Below are 15,698 nucleotides of genomic sequence, written 5' to 3'. Positions count from 1 at the left end.
TAAAATAACGAAGCAACCGGCGTGGCTCAGTCGGTTAAAGCGCTTGCCTTCCGGTCTGAAGTTGCGTTCGGGCGCGGGTTCGATCCCCGCTTGGGCTGATAACCTGGTTTGGTTTTTCCGAGGTTTTCCCCAACCATAAGGTGAATGCCAGGTAAACTATGGCGAATCCTCGGCCTCATCTTGCTATCACTAATCTCATCGACGCTAAATAACGTCGTAGTTGATACAGCGTCATTAAATAACCAACTTGAAAAAATAACCTACTAAAATAAAAAAGTAAAATCAATTCATTCATTCATTCATACATTGTGTTTTGCCCAAAGACATGTCTTTCACTGCAAACCCAGCATCATGATCATCCAACCAGTACGGAGGTAACATATGGTTAGTACGATGATCCTCCCCAGTCATAGCTGGGTTGCGAAACCGGATTTCGTTCAGTAGCTTTCAAAATTCATCACGATGCTGGGTGGGCATTGGCCGAAATTAAATGAGAAAATTCCTTCCCTCTTGAAGACTCGAACCAGCGTTTAATCCGTAAAGCTAGCCCAAGGCACGACTTAGAGCAGGCAGCCATGGCGCGGAAGATATCATTAACTTTGCGCGTTATTTCCGCTGCAACAGAATATTTCGCACGGTGGGTTATGTTTCCCTATTGTAAACTTGTTCATGAAAGTGAGCAAATCGTTTTAATCTCAATATCATCATCAATTAATAAACACTGCTGATGTTAAAAGAGTGTTTACTGTTAAGAAAGCTTTCAGTGTAATTTAACAAGAGAAGAATAATAAATACATGAAGGCACGCTCCATGTTCTAAAGAAAATAAACAGAGCATTGGCCTTCATTCATGGAGCGGCCAATAATGTAAACATTTAACAGTTGAAAATTAGTCTGACAGCGTCTGGACCAGTCATACTCGCCATTGTTCTGTCAGCTTTTTCTCCGTTTATTTGCGTACAGGTTTTGTTAGGATAACATCTCTAACAATTTCATATAAATGTCACGAAGTCAATTAAACTCGAAATAATATTGCTAAGTGGTGAAGAAAACGGTAATCCAGCTGGCTCTCAACACCTGTTGCAACGTGGAAAATGTTCTATTCCACAGTCTGTTGTAGTACTGTATTTTTTCATAAGATTTTATATAAATACATACAAATTTCCACTTTCTTACGGTAATTGTGTTTTAAGAACAATTTTATGCTCGACCATGCCGAAACGTAGTAATTATACACCTGGTAGCAGACCTTTAATGCATGTCATTAAAGTACACCTACTCATTAAAGGTCAGGTCTTTCAGCCAATGACGACTCAGGTTACAACTGTTCAGCCAATGACAGGTCAGCTTTCTACCGTTATAAAACCGCAAGTATCGATTATTCTCGGATATGCAATCGAAAGAGAATTAGCGAAAAGTCACGGAGGCTGGAAATCCAATACTGTCGCAGAAGGTTATGTTCTGTTACTATAATAATTAGCTTTAATTGTAAATAATATTCAAATAAATTCAATTTGTCATCTCGTTTTTCAATGTCTAATTTAATTTCAATGTTATCTCTGTAGGTTCTTATGGCCTAGCAAGGTCAATGTGGACATCTGTTCCTCGGAAAAAATCAATACTTTCGCGTCTGCGCACATCTCACAACATACGGAACATTGCTCAAAAATTAATAATATCAAGTTAGAAATATGGTCGAACATAAAAAGTCGTATGAAACTCGCCTATAATGAATGGTAATTAAGAAGCTCGTATGAAAATTATGAAACTCGCTTGCGCTCGTTTCATAAATATCCATACTCACTTCTTAATTACCTTCATTATAGGCTCGTTGCATAATGTACTATTATATTATCAACATTTTCTTGAGATTTACTGTCTGAGACTTTTCGGAACTACACTGTCATTTTTAATCCAGGCAATAATATAAAGCTTAGGCCTACTGTTTTACGGTTGAAATCCTCTCGTCCAGAGTTGCCAGATAGAGCGATGTTTCGCCGTTTTGGCTACATAAACAGAGATTTTGCGACCTATTTTTGAAGAATTGCGACTAACGTCATTTGGGCGACTTTTGCCCGGAATTTTGCAAAATTTTGGCGACAGACGAAAAAGCACTTAATCGTTTATTAATTTTATTTTATTGAGTAGTCCATTGCTGATGCATCCCTAATCCAATACAATGACTGACATGAAATATTAGACTTATCATTGTTGACACGTCTGAACTTGTTTTTTTTAATCGAAGAAAACTTTTTTGTATAAAATATACTGTATATTACAGCCTATATCATATACCCAGATTGCTCGGCCTTAAAGGCTTTGACGGTAACAACTTTTGTCAGGTTTACTATGCTGCCATCTAGTTGTTACATAAGGAGTCACGTCATAACTCCCATTTGAATTGCATTAGCGACTATACTGCCATCTCGTGTTTGTTTACGGTGGACGAGTGGCGATCCTGGCGGTTGTTCTCTTCAAAGTGCAACCGATTTTAACCTAGGGATGAGCAATCTGTTATATATGTGATCTGGGATTATAGTTGAGGGCCGGAACTTGTCACCGATCTTTGACATTGGTTTAAACAAACGTATCACGCCTTCTTCTACAGCGCTGTTTTTTCCTAATTTGAGGATGAATTAACTGATAAATATTGGAACTTATAGACGAAGCATTGTAGAGAATTTTCTAACAACGTAAAAATTAACAATCTAACCGTAGTTCCTACTCCAACTTCCTAAAAGTTTAATTATTTCAAAGGTGTTAATATTGAGATTGGTTTAATTTGTAGGGGAGTTTAACAGTGACTTGTGTTGTGCAAATTAGAGAAGTGGGGGAAATGTCAGAAGATCGGTACAAAAACCAATGCAAAGCATACGCCATAAATACTAAATTTATACAATTTTTAAAGTAGAAAATTGGCGACATTGGGCTACAATAGCATCAATATTTGGCGACTTTAGGTAAAGTGAATCTGGCAACCCTGCACCCGTCTCCCAAGAATCACGCTACATACTTTTCGGTTATAGAACACAGCCTGATCGTTCTTCTAAGGAAAATTGGCACATTGCCAAGTCACATGTGCTTCAAGTTCATATGAACATTGTTTTGGGTTACTCCGCTGCGGAAAAAAGTATGTGAATTGCTAGCATTCTGTTGTTGTTTGGGATCACGCATTGAGATGATGATAATGATGATGATGATATATAAAATTGTAAATAATAATAATAATAATAATAATAATAATAATAATAATAATAATAATAATAATAACAACGTAGATTCTTATTATAAAACTGTGTCATATGGGACTGAAAGAGGAATATTTCACAAGAGATACCATGATATCATCATTCCGAACAGAATCATGATAAATAGGACCGTTATTATTAGATCGTCTCGTAAGTAATGCCTTTTTTTAAGTTTAGTGTTTTGTAAGATTTTCAACTATTTTCTTTAGTTGGACAATGTAATTTACAGGACGTTATAGTTGTTATTGTGCATTGCGAGCATGTGACAAGTGTTACCAACTCTGTCAAGTTAGATTCCGGCTAACTAGCCCTATACTCTGCTCGAAAAATGTATGCAGTAGAGGGTGAAGGTGTCGTTAGTGAGCGTGTAGCTCAACTATGGTTCCAACGTTTCAATAATGGGGTAGGAGATATTAAAGACTTACAACGTCGTGGGAAACCTAAGATATGGAATATTGAGAATACACCAGAGTTTTTTTTATTAAGAAAATACACTTAAAAAGTACTCGGAGGTTGTCAGAAGAACTTGGTGCCTGAAAAGATACAAAATGTCTTCACATTAGGACGATTAGAAAATCATACAGGAGTTGCGGGTCTGCAGTTCGTGAATTGACACCTGGAGGGGCTCAACGCAGAGTGAATGTCTATCGTCAGCTTATTACTAATCCCCTGGATATTGGATTTATTAAGAGAATTGTTACATGTGATGAAAAATGGGTATATTTCCGCAATCCGGACACCTCAAAACAGTGGCCTGATCCCCATCAGGTTGCCAAAGTAAAGTTATGTGTTTTGGTGGAATTTTGAAGATGTGATTCACTGAGAGTTTGCTTCAAATGGACGTGCAGTCGTTGTGTATCATTATTCTCAACAGCTAGAACGAGTTCATAAACTTTTGAGAGAGAAGTGCCCGGCAGTTAATCGAAATGGAACTCTCTTGCAACAAGAGAATGCGAGATCCCATATCACTCGAACAACCATGGAAAAATTCAGGGACTGGAAGGAATCGAACTGCTACCACACCCGGCATATAACCATGATCTTGTGTATTCATATTACCATCTATTTTGATCCGTGAAAGAAAGTGACACAACTTGGAAGCGGCTGAAATGGGTAATCACCGAATCCTTCGCATCAAAAAAACAGAAAATGTATCCACCCGGGATAACAAACCTCGATGAAAGGTGGCTCAAAACCTTAGAATCTAATGGCTTTTACTTTGAAGATGAGATTAATATCCTGTCAAAACACACTCCAACTAAAGTGTTGCTCCAAAACCGACATTACTTATTAGACAGTATCTGTGAAGTGAAAGTGGCAGATCTATTTTAGACAAGAAAACGAAATCTATTACGTCTTGTGCTAACAGAAGAGAAGTTAAATGAATCTGTAAACCCTTCTCCCAATCTCATGCTGTGTGATTTGCATCTACAGTCGCGCTCAAACTTCCTGACGTTTGCAGGTGTGTCCGCTTATCGGCGATAGCCAATAGCGGCAGTGCTGCGTTGCAACATATGGGCACGCAGACTCGCCGCATACTCACCGCTTAGAAAGTCTCAAAACCAAATAACAAGAGCGCTCGGAAAATTGGTATTTTGTAGGGACCCTTCATTTATATATGATGAATGTTTATTGTTTTCTGAACACACACAAACAAAAATCACATTTCTACTCCCAGTGGTTCCAATTTTATGGGTTAATACAGTAAAACCTCGATAAAACACTGTTCACTGGACCGCGTGTAAACTGCGTATTAGGCGGGTATACTAATTTTGACTTATATACAGTATCTGTTAGCATTTTTCTTTATTGAAATTCATGATTCGCATTTCGCGTCTGCCAGAAGAAAACTCTCCCGTGTATTTGAGTAAAAAGCTGCCGGGGAAAGAAGAAAGAAAAACCTTAAGGGGGAGAGAGAAACGGCGGAGTGGAGAGCATTCTCCACCTCTTTCAGTATAATATGATGGGGCTATTTCAAATTAAGCCTATCATTCAATTTATTTTATCACACTGCGCCTTTGTGTTATTCGAAACTCAGAGAGTATGATTATTTACGTCTGAATCAACTAATTTTTCTATATTTTGTGACTTTTAAGTTTATTCGATGCAATCTAAAAACTGATATAAACTCAGCGAGTATGAATATTTACGTCTGAATCGACTAATTTTTCTATATTTTGTGACTTTTAAGTTCATTCGATGCAATCTAAAAACTGATATAAACTCAGCGAGTATGATTATTTACGTCTGAATCAACTAATTGTTTCTATATTTTGTGACTTTTAAGTTCATTCGATGCAATCTAGAAACTGATATAAACTCAGCGAGTATCAATATTTACGTCTGAATCGACTAATTTTTCTATATTTTGTGACTTTTGAGTTCATTCGATGCAATCTAAAAACTGATATAAACTCAGCGAGTATGAATATTTACGTCTGAATCGAATAATTTTTCTATATTTTGTGACTTTAAAGTTCATTCGATGCAATCTAAAAACTGATATAAACTCAGCGAGTATGAATATTTACGTCTGAATCGACTAATTTTTCTATATTTTGTGACTTTAAAGTTCATTCGATGCAATCTAAAAACTGATATAAACTCAGCGAGTATGAATATTTACGTCTGAATCGACTCATTTTTCTATATTTTGTGACTTTAAAGTTCATTCGATGCAATCTAAAAACTGATATAAACTCAGCGAGTATGATTATTTACGTCTGAATCAACTAATTGTTTCCATATTTTTTTACTTTTAAGTTCATTCGATGCAATCTAAAAACTGATATAAACTCAGCGAGTATGAATATTTACATCTGAATCGACTAATTTTTCTATATTTTGTGAGTTTTAAGTTCATTCGATGCAATCTGATGATAATATTTATTATTATTATTATTATTATTATTATTATTATTATTATTATTATTATTATTATCATTATTATTATTATTATTATTATTATTATTATTAAAAAGCCTTCTGCATCTCCCTATCAAACCAATCTCGGATAAAGAGTCGCGCTCCACAGTTTTAGAACTACTGCCGCTGAGAGACAGAGACGGAGAGTGTAGCTGTGACAACGTCGCGCTCGCATGTTACTAGCGTTCAAGAGGTTTGAGTGCGACTGTATGTACCTCAGAAGAATTTAAATACAACCTAAGGTAAAAATTATTCCCACAAGAATTGCTATATAATACATACAGGGCTTTTATTTAAAAAATTTCGTGTCTAAATAACTAATTATTTAAATGGAATTCAATTTAAACAAAAACACGTCAATTTAGATATTGAGGAGTAAGTCTGAAACTAGGCAATTACATTTTAGATTTCAACCCCACCCCTCAGCCACCCCCACTTTGAAATTTCAAATGGAACCCCTATATTTTTATTATCAGTTGATTGTAGGATGAAAACACAGCTTATTTTGTGTAATTTCATAAATTTAATCAATAAGGATTATTTATGTTCTCTCTTGAAGTGTATACACTATTTTTAAATAATTTAGTACACAAACACAACTATTAGATGAAATCCTCAATAAGTTTTTGTAGCTTTATTCTCTTTAACTCTAATCAACAATAACAACAATACAGGTTGCCAGGCGAGGATAGAAAACAAAATATGCGAAAAAAAATGAATGAGGTGTATAAACAATTGAATGAATTAAGTATAAAAATATAGGGGTGCCATTTGAAATTTCAAAGTGGGGGAGGCTGGGAGATGAGGGGGAAATCTAAAATACAATTAAGCCTGGTTTCGGACTTCCCCCTTAATATCTAAATTGACGTGTTTTTTGTTTAAATTGAATTCAGTTTAAATAATTAGTTATTTGATCTGGAAAGTTTTGAAATGAAAGTCATGTATATTTAACATGTATTAGCAAATGTTAATATTAAAATGATAAGTCATAAGATTGTAAATTAATACATTATTTATTGTCTTTATTTTACTAACATTTAAGGCAATTTTTTTTTAACTTTCATGGCATTATTATGTAAATCTAAGATCATTTTATTGGCCATTTTTCAGTTAGTTTTATGTCATCAACATCTGCTTCTACTTACAACATTTTACAGGAATTTTCAATGGCGTCGCCTCTTGTGTAAGTATGGTTGGACAAAACAACTTTTGACAGACGGTTTTCGGCCTGAACTTCTTAGTATTTCTTGTGTACTCATGTTGCATTAAAGTACATTTTTTCAAACAAAACGGGACATTTGGTTATTTTCACTTCATAAATACGCGCTTTTACATAATGATTTTCTCAAAGAGAATGACAGAATGCGCGTCTATTGATACGTCGTGTTGCCACGCCACGTCTCGCTCAGCTGAGAGCAGCCAAAATAATCACAGCAGACATCTTCGTCTCCCCACGTCTTACTTAAGTTAGGAAATGTTATAGCTCCCCCAACTTGATTGATGGCGTATTTACTTACAGCTGTCAATAGGATATGATACGATATGCGTTTTCATTTACTTTCGTCTCGTAGTTGATTCTTTGACCATTACGAATATAGCAGCCAGATTTAGACGCCTTCTGTGTATCGGTTCTATTAATATTGCTCGTGAAGACGCAAGCCAACACGTGTAATGTTACGCAACAAAAACATGATGACTTAATGCACGCTTTGTCTTCCTGGTATTCGTACGACAGAGTGCTTGAAATGGACACTGCTAACTACCGGGTATTACTGCCGTGGCACCGGTCGAAGGTGGACATTGCCAGTTTAACAGCAGGAGGACATCGATATGAAGTTAGGAGATTCTGGGTCTAGTAAACCACTCGTCTTTAAATCCAATCACCACCATGATACGAACTGAAAGATCGGTAAGTCTGCATCGTTAAAATAATCTGCTTTTAATGCCCCAACCAATCTTATTCCTGATGTAAACAAATACTTATTTTTTAATTAATAAGAAAGGCACTGTATTTCATTTAACATTCCGAAATATAGATTCTAGTATAGTTATTATTTCATTTCTGATTAATATTATAATATAGGCCAGGCATGTCAATTGATGCCCACAGGAGCAAGCGCGTGCTTTAGAGCCCAGGAGAGCCTGAGCGCTTTACAGCGGAAAGGAAAGAGACAGACAAAAGAGGTGGTATATGCCGCCTGGTCGAGCTGTATTCAGGGATGGCCAGCACTGATTCAATAGATGACGGGAAGAGAACTTATTAAAACTGTATCCATGTTAATTTTTAGATTTGCCTGAGAAGTATAAGTGCGTTATAAGAATGTAAGTTTTAATTTTAATGCTCATTTTTCACAAGTTTGATTTTTTTATTCAAAAGAAATATTTTCTCAACTTTTCGTATAGAAAAGTGAAATTTTCAGGTATAGGCCTATTTATTTAGTAGCCTTACAGAATGTTTTCGTAAATCTAATATACCGTATATACGTATTACTGAAGATAATGTATTGAAAATTTTGAAAATATTCGCATGGAAATTGTTTGTAAGGAAATGAATTAACAAAGCAACTACTGTTACATCATAAGCAAAAGATACGTGCCCATGTGTTGTAAAAATGTCAGCTCTATAGCTTCAGCAGATTTCGAGAAAATAATTTAATATTCTGATGATAGGAAGTTGCTCACCAATGTCACCTTAAAAGCATAATGCGATAAGAGATTTGTTATATAATATTAGTTACACTTAAAACAGATACAGTACCTAGGTAACTTTGCTTTGTACTGTAATATTGTTTTGATTAGTTTATTGGTTACTTTTGTAAGGCTAAAGATACCATCAATATAAATTCCAACTTATCATGTCATATTCAATCTCTTTCTTTGGAATATCACTTTCTTTATGAATGATGTGTTTCATCCACTTAATACAGTATAATATTATACTACTATGGAATTTAAGTGAATATTCCTTCTTAACTCTCTATTATGTTATTAAGATTTAAAACACAAGTGCAATATTAAGAAACCAGTGTTAGTACTTTTGTTTTACAGACAATATAGATAATATTAAACAGAAAGAAGCCATATAAAAATAACGACATAAAATTTCACGTTCCGTTTGAAGTTTGTGCACCACTGTTTTCTTAATCCAACAGGTTGCTTATTCATATACACAACCCTTCCTCTTTCCATACTTAGCGCTTGCTGCTCGCGCACGACGTCAAGGTCAGAAAAATGCGCTTGCTTTGACATCACTGATATAGGCCCTACACTTGCTGAAGATTACGAGTGTTTCAGCATGGCCCTCTTCATGCCCTTCTTTGCACAGGCCTTCTTTATTAATCCATACACGAATTTTTTTTACAAAGGTTACATTGGTTACATTACATACAGAATGGGAATACACAAAATGGGCGCAAAAGTATTATATACATTTTAGAAATTTTAGAAAACATTGTAGTGGTATTCAGATAAGTCAAATATAATATAAGAATATTTATTGATCGAGTTTCAGTCAAAATGACTTATCAATATTTTAAAAACAACAACAAATATTTATACTTATAAATAATTCATTGAATTTAATAATATGTTGCTAACGTTTTCGCCTATTTAGGCATCTTCAGGCATATATTCAAAATATCTCATGTAGTGCATTAAAATTTTACTTATATTGGCATAAGCATTAAATAGATAGTTAAACAGTCTTAAAATAAACATTAAAATAATACATAAAAATTAAATAAACAAATGATAATTATGTTAATTATTGCTTTCGATTAATTTACTTGTTTAATGGTTAAAAATCTATCTAATATCTATTTAATTATCTGCTTATGATATTGATACGCATATTCAGTAAACATTTCTACTCTCTGGCTCAAATATTGCGGAACTTAGAAATTTCAGTAGCACATCGCTTTAAGCCAGACCAAAGAAATCACTTGTTTCTTTCTCAGTGTCTTTTACAAGTAAATCTGAGTTCCCGTTATCTGCCCGAAAACAATTTAAAAAAATCGTTCCTTGCAGCTTTTCCTTTATATGCTTGCTACACCAACATACTGTAGGTGTAGTCCAACTGTTTGATCCGTTGTGACAAATGACACTGATTATAGTCTACAAGAGGAACTATGAGGAGTCGTGCTGAGAAACAAATGAATGACTCTATCGTGCAATGCAGTCAAATATCCACTCCATCTAAGATACAAAACAAAAGATTTCTGTTACGTCAATGTACAGTCTTAGAAAAAAGGTTTGTTGCACAGATATTTTGTAAGTTCCAGAAAGGAGGCAGTGCGCATGATCAGAGGACAAGCAACCTGGTTCACAAAAGAATGGCTAGTTGAGGTAATAAAATTAGTTTTGTTTCGTTTTATGTCCGATCATGCGCACTGTCTACTTTCTGGGACTTATGAAGTATTTGTGCGACAAAACTTTGTTCTAAGACTGTACACTTATCAAAAAAAAAAATTGGCCGCACATGAGAACAGGGAATATTTTCTAAGTCCACTTCGGGTCACGGCGATGTTACACGATGTCTGTGCTTGTAGAAGCAGTTCCGGAACTATGGAAGTATTCCATACCTGTGTCTCGTAGACCAGCGGTAAAGTGTTTGCTTAATGATTCGAAGGTTGTGGGTCTTTTTCAAGTTTTTATTTTATTTTTTAATCGTTCTTTAGCGATATAAGTAATATTCAAATTATCATTTATATTCTGTTATCGTTCTTTATCGATATCAAGTTATTTATATTTTTTATCGTTCTTTTAGCGATATAAATAATATTCAAATTATAATTTTTTTGTATTCTGTTATCATTCTTTAGAGATATAAATAATATTCAAGTCATCATTTGTATTCTATTATCGTTCTTTAACGATATGAATAATATTCACGTTTTTTTTTAATTCTCTTATCGTCCTTTAGCGATATAAATAATATTCAATTTATCATTTATATTCTGTTTTCGTTCTTTAGCGTTATAAATAATATTTAAGTTATTTATATTCTGTTATTGTTCTTTCGCGATATAAATAATCTGTATTTTATGTAAGTAATTATTATAATACAAATAATCATTTTTCTTTGTGAAATAGATTATTTTATTTAAATAATTAAATATATTATATAATATCTTATATTAATTAAACAAACCGATTTTCATCATTTATATTCTGTTATCGTTCTTTAGTGATACTGTATAAACAATAATCAAGTTATTTATATTGTTATCGTTCTTTAGCGACATAAAATAATATTCAGGTTATAATTTATATTCAGCTATCGTTCTTTAGCGATATAAATAACATGAATTTAAAATTAGGTTTGGAACAATACAGTTGCATAATATGGTGTTAGTTTTTCTTTTTATATTATTACATTATACTATCTTGAACCACAATGAAATGAAAAAGAGTGACGTGGAATTGAACCTGAGACGTTGACATCTAAATTCCGACGTTCTTCCGCTGTGGAAACATTTGCGGAAAAATTGACCCAATCCTCGTCCAAGATTTTCTGAGGATTTGTAGAAGCTAGTCCAGGATGCAGGGGGCAAAGGCTAATTGGGATTTCCCAGTCTCTGATCTGGTCAACCATCCTGATAGAACTAATATTTAATCCTTGCGGTGAATTTCGGTGAAGTCCGGAGAGCCCAATTACTCAAATCCACTCTCCTCATCTCCACGCTTGGGCCTCCTGGGATCTAATAAGATGCGGAAAGCAACGGGAAATTACCTTATTTATCCTTCCCAAGAAAAACTGCAAACATGAACAAAGGAAGATTTTAATAGAAAAAGGAGCATCTTCTGCGGACCTCTGGAAAAAGAACTAAGGAAGAGACTAGTGAAGTGCTTTGTGTGGAGTGTGGCATTGTGTGTGGAAGAAACATGGACATTACGACGAAATGAAGAGAAGCGAATAGAAGCATTTGAAATGTGGATGTGGAGAAGAACGGAGCGTATGAAGTGGACAGACAGAATAAGAAATGAAGTTGTGTTGTAAAAGTGGGTGAAGAAAGAATGATGCTGAAACTGATTAGAAAGAGAAAAAGAAATTTGTTGGGTTTCTGGTTGAGAAATTAACAGACGACATTAGGATATGTGAATCATATACAGAGACTAAGAGGTAAGCAGAAAATAGGAAATATTGGAGAATGCTGGGTTTGCAATGAAAGACCTGCCCATGGGCAGAACACTTATGTATGTATGTATGTATGTATGTATGTATGTATGTATGTATGTATGTATGTATGTATGTTCAGAATGTCTGGAATGTCGTGTCTAAGAACAGTTGCTATTTGCAAAGACTAGTCGATTCCATGCCCACTCGACTGCAAGATGTGATCGAGATAAGAGGAAGATAGAATAAATATTGAATCGTGGCTTTTTGTTTTTTGAACGCTTAATTGTTTGAATGTTTTAAGGCAGAGGCCAGTAAGTTTGTTTTGTTTATGCCACGAAAGATATTTTTGTTGAGAATAAAATCTTTTTTCTTTCCATTTGCAGCCACAATGTCATCATAATGATAAAGTCATGGCATAATACATTAATGAACCTGACGTTAATTACTAAAATAATCGTAAAAGAGAAAGAGCAATTATGTATATTTTGTCTCTTTCTCTTAAAAACAAAACAAAAAAGAAGATAAAAAGCACGGGGTCGTATTCGAACGCAGGACTTCACGAGGCCGAAACGCTATCATCATGCTATCAAGTAACACACAAAATACTTTAATTACAACTATAGATATCAGGCAACGTGGTCCAACAACATGTAACATCGCCTGTCTCCGAATTGTAGCGAAGATACCCGAAGGGAACTTTGCTTCAAGAGAGCGGCCACTTTTTCTTTTGACAACTGTACATCTTACCGCTTAGTCATGTAGGCCTAATAAAAGTATAAGTTCTGCTGGTTTGATATTCTATTCAATTCATATATGGTGCAGTACCTACAGATGATTACAATTAATTATCAATTAGTAACGTCCATTTATTCAAAATTATTCTAAAGTAATTTCTAATTACTACTCGTAATTATAAATAACGTACTGTAAATGAATTAAAGACATAACAGATTCATACGTTATTTCGCTGTAGTATTTTCAACGTTATATGGCTCAAATATTACGATTAACCAGTGAACTGTTGATTTGTAGATGCATAATAATAATTAGACGTACGTACTATGCCGTACATTAATCATTCTAACTCCAATCGTGAAGTGCGTACAAGATCATTGCCCCTCCTCTTTGTTTACGTCAGGGAAAGGTCGGTGAGTATAGATTTTATCGCCTATTACTGCACACAATAATGGTAATGAAAGTAGTTACAGGGTCATCAACTTTTTATTATCGGAGTTGATGTCACTACTAGCACTTTGACAGCGCCTTATAGGTCGACGAACGGGGCGTGCATGACAATCAGCTTGTAACACGCTGTAGCAGGTGGTTTACAGAGATTTGATATTGAAGAATCCATAGTGGCACTTGTGGCGGATAAGGTAGCAGAGTTTTTGTTTCAGCTTCTCCCGTTTCCCCATGTTAGGCATGAACATAATTCCAACCGATTCCATTCCTTTATCATTCCATAGCATTCCCCAGTCGCACGGAGGGGACTCTCTGCTCGAATCTTGGATACGCAGCAAGCCTTAACCATGGATGAATATAATAGGATGCGAAACTGCCATCAACACCACCTATCTTCGCCAGGCAGAAGTAACAAGCCCAGCGCCCGTTGTCGTAGGTGGTGAATATTAGAACTGCGTGATGAATAGATCTTCCAGAGTTCTCCACTTAACCTTATTGTTAGACAGATGAGAAGACAAGATGGAACTATGAAAACTGAACACCAAACATTTCTCTCTGAAAATCTGTAATTAACTAAATCTGTGACAGTGAAAATAACGAATCAAACGCTTGCCGCGACATCAAGTAGTTACAATAACTACTTTCAACATGTAGGTACATCATCGAGCGACATAGCCGCATATGAGAATCAGTTGCAATGACAATAATAAATAGGCTATACTTAAGACACAGAGTCTCAACATGTATGTATATTGTGGAGCGACTGATCAAACTTCCATTTATTTCGTTAGATTACAAATAAATTTTAAATGATTTAATAATTTAAATTAATTTAATATTTTGCAAAAACAAAAAATAAAGAAAAAGAGAGGAGGGCCAGAAAAAGAAGTAAAATGCCAAAACAAGACTTACAACTTGAAAAAATTACCTTAAACTTCAAAAATAGAAAATACGACGGAAAAAATGCAAAATAGAATTAACATTTTTATAACTACAGGTACGTGTTCAGAATTTTAGTACTTGAAAGCAATGCATACTGCATTAGGAAAAAAGATGACTTGTCATCAAAATTCGGGTCCTGATTATTATTATTATTATTATTATTATTATTATTATTATTATTATCAGAGCGTTTCTCTTCTACCCGCTCTATTATTATTATTATTATTATTATTATTACTTACTTACTTACTTACTTACTTACTTACTTACTTACTTACTTACTTACTTACTGGCTTTTAAGGAACCCGGAGGTTCATTGCCGCCCTCACATAAGCCCGCCATTGGTCCCTATCCTGAGCAAGATTAATCCATTCTCTATCATCATATCCCACCTCCCTCAAATCCATTTTAACATTATCTTCCCATCTACGTCTCGGCCTCCCTAAAGGTTGAATCATACATATTGAACCGATTATTATTATTATTATTATTATTATTATTATTATTATTATTATTATTATTATTATTATTATGTTTCGGTATATGTATATATATATATATATTTATTTATTAATGTTATTATATATTTATCCATAAAAATATGAACTCTCAAATGCATAAAAAGTTAAACGAACGTTTCTCAATAAAGTCAGAACTCAAACTAACGAATGGGTGAATGCCGCTCTTAAAATGAGTTTAAAATGGTCAATGCACAATATTTAACATCTGCACTGCATAACTGTCGAAACAACCTTTTCAATAAGTTTCACAAGTTAAATTTCATATTGTGCCAGCTTCACTTTATTATAAGGTCGGTACTAAGCGGTACGTATCTCTATAATAAAGCACAGGGATTATATTGAAGGAGGGATAGGAGGACTATGCCTTATGTCGATGTAGATTACGTTACTCTGACAGTGTAAAATTAGATAAGGGAAAACAATTATGAATAAAAAAATACTCAAACCTAAATATGCCAAAATTTTTTAAGTTCAAAGGGGTGTTCAAACCCGGTAAACTCCCCCCCCCCTTGTGTACGCCCCTGATTGCACATAAGACAATAGTAGCAGTATCACAATCTAGAATAAAGTATTCTTCCCATTCATCATAAAAGTTATTTATTGATGCTGAAAATGACATTGTCACTCATTTACGTCCGTCACTGCTCTTTCGTTTAGAAATATGAGATGCGGTGGGAGGAGTGAAACTGGTGCTGCGCATGATTAGGTAGTCTCTGAAGCAGTTGTTTGCGCGCTTTCAATCGGAGACCTCAAGACAGCAGGT

At 34.6% G+C, this 15,698-nt stretch overlaps 1 protein-coding gene across 3 annotated transcripts in view; it reads left to right on the top strand.

Moving 5' to 3' along the window:
- Positions 1-15,698, top strand: part of Proc-R (Proctolin receptor) — a 162,596-nt gene that overhangs the window by 100,458 nt on the left and 46,440 nt on the right. The window contains exon 1 of one of the 3 annotated variants that reach the window (XM_069815267.1): positions 7,941-8,081. The exons of the other annotated variants lie outside the window; for them this stretch is intronic. The gene's annotated coding sequence lies outside the window, so the exon portion shown is untranslated. Of the gene's footprint in view, positions 1-7,940; positions 8,082-15,698 lie in introns of those variants that run through there. 3 annotated transcript variants of the gene reach the window in all.

This window comes from Periplaneta americana, chromosome 16 (genome assembly GCF_040183065.1).
Source record: "Periplaneta americana isolate PAMFEO1 chromosome 16, P.americana_PAMFEO1_priV1, whole genome shotgun sequence".
Taxonomy (NCBI): Eukaryota; Metazoa; Arthropoda; class Insecta; order Blattodea; family Blattidae; genus Periplaneta; species Periplaneta americana.
Note: the sequence above shows the minus strand (reverse complement) of the source record. Positions and strands in the feature narration are given on the sequence as shown.